Source organism: Bombina bombina, chromosome 3 (assembly GCF_027579735.1).
Source record: "Bombina bombina isolate aBomBom1 chromosome 3, aBomBom1.pri, whole genome shotgun sequence".
Taxonomy (NCBI): domain Eukaryota; kingdom Metazoa; phylum Chordata; class Amphibia; order Anura; family Bombinatoridae; genus Bombina; species Bombina bombina.
In genome coordinates, this window is record NC_069501.1 from 1,096,624,404 (window position 1) to 1,096,637,486 (window position 13,083).

General features: G+C 39.7%; 1 protein-coding gene across 4 annotated transcripts in view; it reads left to right on the forward strand.

The window, feature by feature from the left end:
• Positions 1 to 266: 266 nt before the first annotated feature.
• Positions 267 to 13,083, forward strand: part of SUPT20H (SPT20 homolog, SAGA complex component) — a 234,912-nt gene continuing 222,095 nt past the window's right edge. For 2 of the 4 annotated variants that reach the window (XM_053708429.1, XM_053708431.1), the window contains exon 1: positions 268 to 385. The gene's annotated coding sequence lies outside the window, so the exon portion shown is untranslated. Of the gene's footprint in view, positions 491 to 13,083 lie in introns of all 4 variants that reach the window. The other 2 variants (XM_053708432.1, XM_053708430.1) reach the window with 2 other exon arrangements.

The window sequence follows — 13,083 nt, forward strand, 5'->3', positions numbered from 1 at the left end:
TTAAAAATATGGTCACCTTAATATAGAGGTGTTACAATTGGAGTATTTCACGTAACCCAAAGTAAAATAAATAAAACCAATCTCCTCCGGTTTATATAGCCTATGTGTATATTATTTTGCTGAGCTCGTATATTTCCGTATTCGGTCGACAACGACTCTAGTGTATACCCATCTGCCTCACAACACGGCCTACTACTCACACGCAAACGCTCTGTTACACAAACACCAAAAGCAGCCTAGAAAAGCTCGCGGGATTTGACTGCTTCGCTGCAAGGCCTGTTGGGAGATGTAGTCTCGGTTTTCATTGTCGTTTGTTCCGCCCACAGCCGGCGGGTCGGGACATCACCGAACAAGAATTTTGGTCATCCATTGTCCCGATGCCCAGGTAACTGGGATTTCGGTTAATCTAGCTGGTAGTGTATACAGTAGAAGAGATGTCTTCATAAGTGCTATGGTATTTCTGCATCCAGCTGTTCTGCTTTTGCTGCAGGTAGTGGTGTTGTCGTCTTTTAGTCGTAGTAACATTATGTAGCTACACGGTGCCCCGAACATCACGTTATGGCTCAAACCCCTGCAATACTTGTATCGGCTACGGAGTTTTTATATTTACATTACACTACAGCAGCTGCTTTGGGGAGGCCTGGGTTATTGGCTGCACAGTGATGTGCTGCAGGCTACAACTCAGACTGGTCAGTAATTAAACTGCATTTTTAATAATCAGAATAGCTCATACATGAAACCTAGAAATGCATCATTACAGCTGTTACAATGTATCTTCCTGTTTGCTTGCAAGAACTTGTTATATAAACAACAACCATTTCAGCTCAGTCATATTTTATTGTGTTTTGTTTGTGATGAGATGAGCATAATCTGCACAATACACCTAACATGACAAAAGCTGTCGTTCTAATAGTTTGAAGTGATAGTAACCTTCCCCCTTTGTATAAACAGATCCCTTGATCCTAATGTTAGTATTTTAAATGGAGGTAAATTCATCAGTTGTAATGAAGATATGCTTTAAAGGGACTGTAAAGTCAAAATTAAACTTCCCCAATTCAGATATAGCATACAATTTTAAACATCTTTCCAATTTATTTATTTTATCTATTTTGCTTAGTTCTCCTGGTATCCTTTGTTAAAGAGTAATACTAGGTGAACTCAGAAGCGTGTACGTGTCCTTAGCCATCCGGCAAGTGATTGCAAAAATTCTTTAAAAAATGTTATACATTGTTGCAAACTCTGCTGCCAGAGTATCTGATACATTATATTGCATCTGTGTTTGCAACTATTTATAACATTGCTATAAACATTGTTGCCAGATGCTAAAGACGTGCATGCTCCTAAGCTCACCTATGGTTACTCTTTAACAAAGGATACCAAGAGAACTAAGCAACATTGATGATAGAAGTAAATTGGAAAGTTGTTGAAAATGTTATGCTCTCTCCAATTTATATACTTTACTGTCCATTTAACTTACTTTTTAATGTAGTGCTGAAATTCATACATTCCACGCTCCGTCTGCCCACTTCAAAAGTTTTTTTTTTTTAATTTTGTGAGTTAACGGTTTGAACTGTTCTCCAATCTGCGTTCTAGCTACAAATAAAGCCATAAAGCTAAAGTACTAATTGGAGAACAGTTCAAAAGGTTGGCTCACAAAAAAAAAATTACTTTTGAAGTGGGCGGCCGGAGCACAGGGTATCTGAATTTCAGCGCTACATTAAAAAGTAAGTTAAAGCACAACTTCTTTACAAACTTCTTCTAAATTATCGCTAAGCATCTGGATCTGTTTGTACAAAGGGGAAAGTTTACCATCACTTTAAAGTTTTATAAATATAATTTAAAACCAAACATGCACACAATTCAAGTTATTGATTATATTTTGCAGAGTAATTACCAGATAGGGCTCCATTTACTAAGCGGCGGGCGGACAGCTTCTTAACTCGCAAAGCTGTCCGCCCGCCTTCGCTACACACGGGCAGCGGATCTGTTGATCCACTTGCCCGTATGTTTCATTACACACTCATCGGAGTGTGTAATGCCCGCCCCTTCATTCGTGCGACTGAAGGGGCTGTCAATCACCAAAAGCGAGCAAGCTCTCAGTGATTTTCCCTCGCCACCTCAGAGGTGGCGTAAGGTATAAGAAGCAGCGGTCTAATGCGAACCTGCTCCGCAAGGGCTCCAGAGCAGCTTTCGCTGCTTCGTACATGGAGCCCATAATGTTCAAATATTTTCTTATCACATTGTTAGTTTTAATCATTTACAGATTTTACTGGGAGATATCAGAAGGCCAATCAAGTCTGTTGAATTCTCATTTCTTGAAATCCCTTAAAGTATTTGTATTTACTATTTATATTGGAAGCCTGTTCCATCCTTTTTGTGACAAACTGCTTCCGCTAATTACTACAGAACCTACTACACTACTGATTGAGATTACAACCCCTTTATTCTGATGTTGCTATTTTTTTTTTATTTAAATGTTTAATCTGTAGCTTTAGTAAATTCCTTTATATACTTAAAGGAACATGGTAACCAACATCTTTCTTTCATGATTGAAATAGAACACACATTTGTAAACATCTTTCCAATTTTCTTCTGTTATCAGTTTTGCTTAATTCTCTTGGTATCCTTTCTTGAAAGAGCAATACACTACTGGGAGCTAGCTAAACACATGGGTAAACCTAAAACTATATAGAGGTGTTACAATTCGAGTATTTCACGTAACCCAAAGTAAAATAAATAAAACCAATCTCCTCCGGTTTATATAGCCTATGTGTATATTATTTTGCTGTGCTTTGTTGTATACACTGTCTGGTGGGTGCTAATTTGTACCAACTGTGTTCGAGCTTGGGGCTTATGCATATATAGTGTGCACACATATTTGCCTCAGGCGAATAGAATGTCTACGCACAAGAGGCTGATGTATGAGCACTGTATATAAAGCTTATAGATATTCACTGTGTGTGCTTAGGGCTGTGTCTGATAATATCAAGTTTCTTTCCGAGACATAATCAAATCTGAAACATACGAGTTTCCGAGGGCTTCCGGTGGGAGGAGCGTGAGGAGGACGTGCACGCTCGAGCTCTGTGAGAGGGAGACACCTTACTATCATACCCCGCCAAACTTACTCCTATTGCTGGGGGTGAGAGCCCTGCCTGGGGAGACAAATATACACCAGGAGCGGAAGCCTAACTACACCCGAGTTTATGCCGGTTGGTCCCGGCCGGAGATACGCATCACAGCGCCCTGAAGACGGACCCAGACGCCCGACTCTGACCAAGCCGCACGCCACGGCGTGCGGGACTTTTTGCCCTGCCTGGGTAAAGCTTGCGGCTATCTCTAAAAACCAGCCGGAATCGTCAGCTGTCTCAAGCACCGGGTGCAGATGGGAGGTGTCCTGACTGCAGCCGGACAGACGGAGAAGCGGCAAAGGAGCTGTGGAGCTGCGGCCTGGAACGCAGCATAAAGAGTGTCACAGGAGCGCAAGTATTAATTCTACCTTTCTTTTTTGCTGGTCAGAGTTCGGAGGGTTTGTGCAAAAGGGGTCATTGAGGTGTCTGTGTTGTCAACCCAGTAAAAAAGCCAGAGTGAGAGTCTGGAGAAGCATACAGATCCCAACCTAAGGTACAGACTTTAAAGGGGGCGCTGTGATAGCGGGAGAGTGTGTGGTATTTCAGAATTAAAAACAGAAAGAAAACCTCCTCACTTAAAGCTAAGCCGGTCACGGAGGGCAGGGGAGGGTATCATAACAGTAAAGCCTTTTTGAAATATGTTGGACTATGAGAATCTATCTAATATACGAGCCATAAGACAACAGTCTCCCTAAAAATGGAAAGGCTATGTATATTAATCGTATGATTTCTGAAAGAGAGCCCTATGTTGTGGGAGAAGAGGCTGTAAAGTTGGAAACTTTATGCTGTGTCTGGTTCCTGCCGTATTCTGTCTTTTCATGCTTATAGGTGTTTGCAAGAAAACGCTAAGGCTAGAACAGATCAGTGGAACTGTTCGGGTAGAAACCTGCAGTTGGACTGATATATAGTCAAAAGGGGAAGGAAGGGAGAGAAGAAAAAGGGAAAAAAAAGTAAAGATACAGAAAGCCCAAGATCTGGAGATAAAAGGAGGACTAAGAATAAAATCTCCCAAACATATATATGGACTAAGAGAGCAGAAATTAGTCAAAGCTAACATTGTGGCAATTGTCTACGGTCACAGCTATTGCACCGCTTACTGTCATTAACCTTTATGTATGCTGGCAAGGAAAGTTTCTATTTACAGTATCTTGTGACATTTTCTAGGTGTTGATAAAACTCATCAGGGGTGATAGAACCCTTTAGTTATTGTTTTGATGGCTATTAATGGAATGTTATTGTTGCACTGTATAAGCTAAAGTAAACTCAGTGTTAAAGGAAAAAGATACCGAGATTTCAGGGATTTGGTTAACACAGTTAGGGAACAGGGCACCAAGACCTATAAGAATTACTCTCTAGGCCGAAACCATCACTCATACAGCGAAAGAAAGATAGAGAGTGCTGTTCTACTGGGACAAAGTATTGATCTTACTATTTTTGTTATAAACTGCAGGGGAATGTCTGTGTTGATGGCTATCAATAGAATTAAATTGTTGTACTGTATAAACTAAAGTAAATCCAGTGTTAAAAGGAAAAGATACTGAGGGTTCAGGGATCTGGTCAGCATAGCTAGGGTACAGGGCACCAAGGTACACAATAAACAATCTTAAAGCTGAAATTATTACTCACACAGAGAAAGAAAGATAGAGAGCGCCGAGAGGACTGGGGAAGAGTACTGTCCTTATCATTTTGGCCACAAGTTGCGGGGGAGCGTGAACAGTTTTCACAATCACAGGGTGGGAGGAGACATAGCGAGACAGCTTGCACGGTCAGCTTATTTAGGTATTTTTTTTTTTTTTTTTTTCACTTAATAAACTACACAGGCATTTGAAGCCTCACTTAGATTCCACAGTGGGAGTTCTGTAGGGCGAGAAGGGAGAAGGGGGAATAAGGGGACAACACACATCAGTAAAGCAGATTACACTGGCAACCAATGTTGCAATAACACTTTAGGCACCAATAGGTAAGATTAGTATAAAGTAGATCCCCCCCGTCAGTCACCGGTCAGTAGTAGCCCCGGCACCCAGCAGGCTGAATTAGTGGAAACTGTGTCCAAATAAAAATCTAAATTTTCAGGGTTTAGGTTCTGCAGAACATTGGCTTAAAAATTATATTGTTAAACAAAACGACTGTAAGGCACTGTAGCTTGGCCTGTTGGCATGAAAGTATGTAATAACCCCTGTTCTCCGATATAATTTATTTCTCTGTTAACTAGTGGAGTGGTAGCTAGCAAGTTGATGGTGAAGGGTCTTGAGTTCCTGAAACTGAGTGTAAATGAATTAAAATAGACCACACAAAATTACATCAGAAGGGAGGGCAGAGAAGGGGAGAATACATAAAAAAGTTAGAATATCTTTTCCCCACTCAGCAGTGAACATATTACAGCCATTTCCAGAGAGAGGTGCTATTAGTCTCGATGGATAAATACATGGCAAGCACTAAAAATAAGTCCCCGGCCATGCCCCCAAAGAAGGACAGGAAGCAGAGATTAGGACCAGAAGTAAGTAGCGAGGTTAACCCGGAAAGTCCTCAGGTAAATCAGGACACACAAATGACTATAAATCAATTAGCGGATCTTTTACTTCCACAGTTTGAACTGGTGAAAAAAGATATTGCAGGCTTATCGCAGGAGATCAGGCAGTTTTCAGTCAGAATGGCAGAAATAGAGTCCAGGGTTTCAGAAGCAGAAGATAAGCTTAACATTCAAGACATAAATATGAAGGAAAATACGGATAAAATTAAGGCACTTTTGTTAAAGGTGGAAGATCTGGAGGATAGATCCCGCCGAAACAATGTTAGGGTAGTCGGTCTTCCAGAAAGTAGGGAGTTTCAGGACCTTTTAAAATTCGCGGCAGATACACTCCCCAGGTTACTAGGGATTCAGTCAGATAGAGACACATTCCAGGTAGAACGCGCACATAGGGTAGGAAGTACCAGGACCAATATAGATGGAAATACACGTCCCAGGATGGTTTTAATCAGATACCTGAACTTTCAGGATAAGATCAGCATAATGCAACATTTTAGGAAACTACAGACACTAACAATCGAAGGAAAGAATGTTCTGTTATTTCAGGATTTTTCGTTCGAGACTGCCTCCAGAAGGAAAGCCATGGCTCCATTCTGTTCAGGGTTGATCAGAGCTGGGCTTAAAGCAGCTCTGATCTACCCTGCCAAAATAACAGTTTTAACCATGGAAGGGAGAGTAGTGTTAAACTCAGTAAAAGAAGCACAGGATTTTTGCCAGGAGAATAACATAGAAGTCCAAACACGCATTAGCAGGCCATTAGGACATTAAAGGCAATGAGAATGTTCATAATTTTTAAATAAAGGCAATGAGAATGCCCATAAATTTTAAAATCTCAAGAGGGGATCCACATACTGTGAGGGCATTGAAGACTAGAAGACTTCCTCAAAAGGGAAAGATAGTTATCATTATGGTGGGTCATAGGAAGGGGGGGGAATGGGCGGTTTCTTGTGGGAGTCTTATTTTGCTCTTTTCTTCTTTCTCTTTTTCCTTCCCTTTTTTTTTTTTTTTTTTTTTTTTTTTTTCCTCTTCTCTCCTTTCCCGCTCTCTACTTCCTTACTTTTTTTCCTATTTCTCTTTTCTTTTTTTTTTTTTGCTCCTTTCTTTCTTTCTATTCTTTTCTTATTTTATTTTTTTTTTTTTCTCTCTTTTCTCTTTAGATTAAAATGTCAGACCCTTTAAAATTAGTGTCCTGGAATGTGGGGGGCATAACCTCCCCCATCAAGAGGAAAAATGTCTTGAGGTTATTAAAAAGTGAGAAGGCAGACATTATTTTTATGCAGGAATTACACCTAAAGGACCATGAAATAGCAAAACTGAAAGTTAATTGGGTGGCAGAAATTGTCGCCACTCCCTGTAACAGGCGTAAGAGAGGTGTGGCCATTATCATAAATAAAAAGGTTAACTATAAAATCCTCAATCAAGAGTGTGATCAGCTGGGTAGATTTATAGTCCTCCAGATGCAGATAGAGGGCATCTGTTGGACCTTCTGCAATATTTATGCTCCTAACAAACTTGAGAAAAACTTTTGGCAAAAAATCCAGCAGAAACTTACTCCACACTTGGAACAGAACTTGATTATAGCCGGTGATATGAATCTCACGTTATACCCAGAGATGGATAGGTCCAGAGTTAGAGGCTCTCAGATAAATAATAGAGAAGCGAAATTTTTCAGGAATTATATCAAGACGCTAAAATTAAATGACATTTGGCGTCAACAACATCCGGATGCCCGGATATTTTCATGTGAATCTAAGGCTCATAAAAGTTTTTCCCGTATTGACCTGTTCCTAATAAGTCAGCAAGTAGCTAAGCGTCCAATTGAAACTCACATAGCAGACATATTGTTATCTGACCACGCTATCATAAGCTTGCAAGTCTGGCCAGACAAGCGGACTGGAAGTCCTGGGAACTCGTTCCACTTTCCGGCCTATATGAGTCAAAATATACAGTTTTCTAATTGGTTAAATAGAAAGTGGTTAGAATATTGTGACCTGAACAAAGGTTACAATGATAAAACAGAAACCTTTTGGGAAGCAGGGAAAGCCGTCATGCGTGGAGAAATCAAGGGATACATGGTCAAGTTAACACGCAAATTGAAAGCTAGAGAGCTACAAGTGGCCAATCAGCTTAGGAACGCATATAATAGATATCTTCGCTATCTAAATTCAGTTACATGGAGCGGATACATCTCTGCTAAAAATGTAAGGGAAGATTTTCTCAGGGAGAAATGGGCAGGGGAAGATCTCAAAGCAAGGGCTAAGTTTCAAGGATATCAGGGGGTTGCAGCCAAACATCTGGTTAAACTAACAAAGTTCAGACAAAAGAAAAATACCATAGCAACAATAAAAACTGGTAATAAGGTAATCACTCAAGCGACAGAGATCAGGGAGGCATTCTATAAATACTTTCATAACATATATACCAGCAGTGGAATTGATGAAAAAGCTAAGGCAAAATTTTGGGAAAAAATCAGACTACCTAATATATCTGCAGGGGATCTAGAACAAATTAACGCTGCTATAACAGAGCCAGAAATTGCCAGTGTAATATTAAAGTGCAAATCTGGAAAAGCAGCAGGCCCTGACGGTCTTCCGATCGAATATTATAAAACTTTATCAGCCACAATTGGTATCACATTAAAGAAGCTTTTCAATGATTATTTCCTATCACAGGCCTTAAAGTCTCCTTACTTCACTGACTCAATTGTCACTTTGATACACAAGAAAGGTAAAAAGCCAGAGGATCTAGCGGCATATCGCCCAATCTCCCTGTTAAACCAGGACTATAAAATCCTGATGTCAATTATTGCAGATAGATTAAAGAGAGTCATAGGCAAATTGATACACACAGACCAGACTGGCTTTATCCCGAACAGGAACTCGGTTCGAAACATGAGAAGAGTATTGACAGCGGTGGACCATTTTCACCATGTCGGCCAGCAGAGCCGAAGGGAAGGGCATAATAATAAGGAAAAAGATTTTGCCTTAATTACCATAGATGCTGAAAAAGCTTTCGATTCCATTGAATGGAATCACCTTATAACCTCCCTCGAAAACTTTGGTTTCTCGGGTCATTTAGTCGATATGGTGAGAATGGTCTATAGGAAACCCAGGTCACAGCTTTTAGTGAATGGGGATTTAACGCAATATATTACTTTACAAAAAGGAACCCGTCAGGGTTGCCCACTATCTCCGCTCCTATTTGACCTCGCCCTAGAGCCTTTGGCAGTATATCTACGTCAGACAATACAACCAGTCCAGATTGGTAGGGAGACTCTACTCATCTCACTATATGCCGACGACATATTACTTTTCTTACAAGACACGGTAAATTCCATCCCAAATGTTTTGGATATTATCACAGAGTACAGCACATTCTCTGGTTATAAAATTAATCCCAAGAAATCAGAGCTACTATGGGTCAACAAAACAAGGCAAAGTCATAATTATATTTTTAAGGAGGTAAAGGCTATTAATTATCTAGGGATTAAGATCTCTAGAAACCCCAGGGATTGGTATCAATTAAACTTCAAGGAATTCTTTGATAAAATCCAAGCCAATCTAAATAAATGGAATCTACTTTTCCTGTCAATCTCGGCTAGATGTATGATCATTAAGACAATCATATTTCCTAAAATTCTATTTTTGTTGCAAAACTTACCTCTCCTTGTGACAAGGAAAGACATAGTTAAATATAATAAAGCTTGCTCTTTCTTTATTTGGGGGAAGAAAACACCAAGAATCTCTATAGATAAAATGAGTAATTCTAAAACATATGCGGGATTCGCTATTCCAAATATTAAATATTACAATTTAATAGCATTAGCTAAATTTGGAATAGACTGGCTCACTAACTCAGACTACGTAACATATTACAAGCTAGACGCGGAGCTGATTAGACCCTTCAGCCCCCTTGCTATGCTACATTGTCCATATAGGAAGCTGCCCCAGAATGTAGATAGCATGTTAACATTTGCTAATATCATTAAAGGATGGCAGTTATACTGCTCTTTGGTGGGACAGGAATTTCGCGTGTCCCCATACCTACCGATTATCGGGTGTGTGGATTTCCCAGCAGGCTTCAATCACAAAGTATTTTTTGATTGGAGGGAAAAAGGTTTAACCTATTTTTCACAACTAAAAGATGAAAGGGATGGTCAAACACGTACTTTCCAGAGCCTTATAGAACAATATCACCTTCCAACCAATAATTTCTATGCATATCTGCAGGCACGCCATTATATCGAAAGAGCAAATAGAGAAGTGGTAACTGATTGGGGACTGGCCCAAATAATGTCGGGCTTAAAATTATATCAAGCGGGGAAACGGTCAATTTCTTGGTGGTACCTAAAAATACTGACAAATAAGGGGCTGGAGCATATAGACCTGATTAAGGGAAAATTTAATAAATATTTTGAATGGCTACAAGGAGAGGATATATTAAAAAGTATTGAACTTACAGCCGAGGCGACCTCATGTATTAGCTGGAGAGAATCTCAATGCAAAATTATAAATAATTTCTATTTAACTCCAGCCAGAATGACTAGATGGGGGGGGGCCAAAGACAGGGAGCTGTTTTAAGTGCACCCACGTAGGAGCAGACCTCCTACACTGTATCTGGAGCTGCCCAAAAGTCAGGCAATACTGGGCCAAGGCCCAGTATTGGCTGAACCGCCACCTTCAGAGCAAAATTGAGCTGCAGGCAGAACATATTTTTTTTCTTAAGAAGTTGGCTACCACGGGGGACAGACAACTGGTTAATCTAGTCATACTGGTGGCCCGTAGTTTGCTCTTCAAAAAATGGAGACAACGAGAAACCCCCTGTATGGGGGAGGTCACCAACACCATCAAAGCGCAGATGCTCGTAGAAAGGCAGAATCTCAGGGCAGACTCAGAAAAGCAGTTCAAGAATTACTTTAAAAAATGGGGAAGTCTGATTAGCTCCTGGTCATCAGAGCAGCAGGGCTACTTCCTAAAGCCTTTCCAGAATGCCACGCCATTTTTAAATCTAATTGTTGCTGGGGTACTGCCTAGGTCATGGTTATTAGAAAGGGCCAGTGGTACATACGGGTAGCGCTTTTCCTTTTTTTTTTTTTTTTCTCGTTTTCTCCTCTTCTTCTTTTTTCTTTCTTTCCACCGTCATGCTTTTCTCCCACCCCCCCCCCCCCTTCCCCCCCTTCCCTCTTCCCTCTATGCCTCAATGTTTCAGTGCTATGAGCCTCCGGGATGTTTCATGGTGGTGAGACATTTGGATTCCCAACGAAGCATAAATCTAAATGTATATAAACTAGCACTGTTTTCTTTTTTTTTTTTCTTTTCACAAAAGTGAGGTTTAGAACAAGTGGTTTTTTCTTTCTTTTTTTTTTTCATCTCTTGGGTAGATACTTAATCCCGGTGAGGGAGTTAAAAACCATGTTATGTATGATTTAAAAATTTGCTGTGATATGAATGTATCTACAAAGATTTATCTTGACGAATTGATTATGTTGTTTTATATCCTGAAATTCAATAAAAAAATAATTGAAAAAAAAAAAAAAAAAAAAAAAAAAAAAGTTTCTTTCATGTAATTAGCAAGAGTCCATGAGCTAGTGACGTATGGGATATACATTCCTACCAGGAGGGGCAAAGTTTCCCAAACCTCAAAATGCCTATAAATACACCCCTCACCACACCCACAAATCAGTTTTACAAACTTTGCCTCCTATGGAGGTGGTGAAGTAAGTTTGTGCTAGATTCTACGTTGATATGCGCTCCGCAGCAGGTTGGAGCCCGGTTTTCCTCTCAGCGTGCAGTGAATGTCAGAGGGATGTGAGGAGAGTATTGCCTATTTGAATGCAGTGATCTCCTTCTAGGGGGTCTATTTCATAGGTTCTCTGTTATCGGTCGTAGAGATTCATCTCTTACCTCCCTTTTCAGATCAACGATATACTCTTATATATACCATTTCCTCTACTGATTCTCGTTTCAGTACTGGTTTGGCTTTCTACTACATGTAGATGAGTGTCCTGGGGTAAGTAAGTCTTATTTTCTGTGACACTCTAAGCTATGGTTGGGCACTTTTATATAAAGTTCTAAATATATGTATTCAAACATTTATTTGCCTTGACTCAGGATGTTCAACATTCCTTATTTCAGACAGTCAGTTTCATATTTGGGATAATGCATATGAATCAATCATTTTTTCTTACCTTAAAAATTTTACTTTTCCCTGTGGGCTGTTAGGCTCGCGGGGGCTGAAAATGCTTAATTTTATTGCGTCATTCTTGGCGCGGACTTTTTTGGCGCAAATTTTTTTTTCTGTTTCCGGCATCATACGTGTCGCCGGAAGTTGCGTCATTTTTTGACATTTTTTGCGCCAAAGGTGTCGGCGTTCCGGATGTGACGTCATTTTGGCGCCAAAAGCATTTAGGCGCCAAATAATGTGGGCGGCTTTTTTGGCGCTAAAAAATATGGGCGTCACTATTGTCTCCACATTATTTAAGTCTCATTATTTTGTGCTTCTGGTTGCTAGAAGCTTGTTCTATGGCATTTTTTTTCCCATTCCTGAAACTGTCATTTAAGGAATTTGATCAATTTTGCTTTATATGTTGTTTTTTCTATTACATATTGCAAGATGTCCCACGTTGAAGCTGAGTCAGAAGATACTTCTGGAATATCCCTGCCTGGTGCTGGAGCTACCAAAGCTAAGTGTATCTGCTGTAAACTTTTGGTATCTGTTCCTCCAGCTGTTGTTTGTACTGTTTGTCATGACAAACTTGCTAATGCAGACAATATTTCCTTTAGTACTGTTACATTACCTGTTGCTGTTCCGTCAACATCTAATACTCAGAGTGTTCCTGATAACATAAGAGATTTTGTTTCTAAATCCATTAAGAAGGCTATGTCTGTTATTCCTCCTTCTAGTAAACTTAAAATGTCTTTTAAAACTTCTCATTTTTCAGATGAATTTTTAAATGAACATCATCATTCTGATACTGATATTGGTTCTTCTGATTCAGAGGATTCTGTTTCAGAGGTTGATGCTGATAAATCTTCATATTTATTTAAAATGGAATTTATTCGTTCTTTACTTAAAGAAGTACTAATTGCATTAGAAATTGAGGATTCTAGTCCTCTTGATACTAAATCTAAACGTTTAGATAAGGTTTTTAAATCTCCTGTAGTTATTCCAGAAGTTTTTCCTGTCCCTGGTGCTATTTCTGAAGTAATTTCCTGGGAATGGAATAATTTGGGTAATTCTTTTTCTCCTTCTAAACGTTTTAAGCAATTATATCCTGTGCCATCTGACAGATTAGAATTTTGGGACAAAATCCCTAAGGTTGATGGGGCTGTCTCTACTCTTGCTAAGCGTACTACTATTCCTACGGCAGATGGTACTTCCTTTAAGGATCCTTTAGATAGGAAAATTGAATCCTTTCTAAGAAAAGCT